The sequence below is a fragment of the Hippocampus guttulatus genome, chromosome 8 (genome assembly GCF_054856545.1).
Source record: "Hippocampus guttulatus isolate MCC_2025c chromosome 8, RoL_Hgut_1.0, whole genome shotgun sequence".
Lineage (NCBI taxonomy): Eukaryota > Metazoa > Chordata > Actinopteri > Syngnathiformes > Syngnathidae > Hippocampus > Hippocampus guttulatus.
Genome location: NC_141268.1, coordinates 8,824,628 through 8,825,413, shown reverse-complemented (window position 1 = coordinate 8,825,413; position 786 = coordinate 8,824,628).

The window sequence follows — 786 nt, the reverse complement described above, 5'->3', positions numbered from 1 at the left end:
CCCAACTTTTGTTTTCATTTGGAGTGTTTTCATGTGAGAATTTAGTCGAAAAATGTATATAAAGTTAAGCACTTAATCGCTTTAGTTGGTGTACGCTATCGCTAATGCTGTACGAAAATCTGAATTTCATAAATATTTGGACAAAATACCAATATTAAAAACAACCCAGTGAAAATTGGTTGGTACGGTATGTAATTAACTGAGCATGACGCATCCCAAACTGTTTGCAGGGGATAGGGACTGGGTCAGATCACAAAGATGTTCCTTATAAGCACCATGAATGGGTTTTTTTTCTTTAAAAATGACGTGTCTATGCGAGGGATCGGATTTAAAAAAATAAGTGTAGGATAGGGAAAAGATACAGCAAATTGGTGGAGGTCTCCGTGAATAACATCAGATAACTTGCCCCAAATAATTGGTTAATAGGTTCATCTTTGAATACCCAGCCACAAATATTCAAGAGTCCGCTGTATTTTTAAAGTTGGCCCGATGTGAAACGACAAAGAAAAGAACATTTAAGACAAATAGAGGAGGCTCTGTACCGTTCCTTGGCTGCTTTGTTGCATCTGTTGCGTGCTGTCTTGAATATGTGCCGGGTACGATGACATCTCAAGACAATCATTCCGGCCCCGCTTTGCTACATCCGGCACAGGCTGTCTTGGAACTTAATGATAACAATAACAATGTTGCAATTTCAACTCGGGAACATGTCAAGGGTTAGTAGACGTCATGACTGAGAACTGAAGTACTGTACACTCATCTCACCACAAGCTGGCAGCATGATCC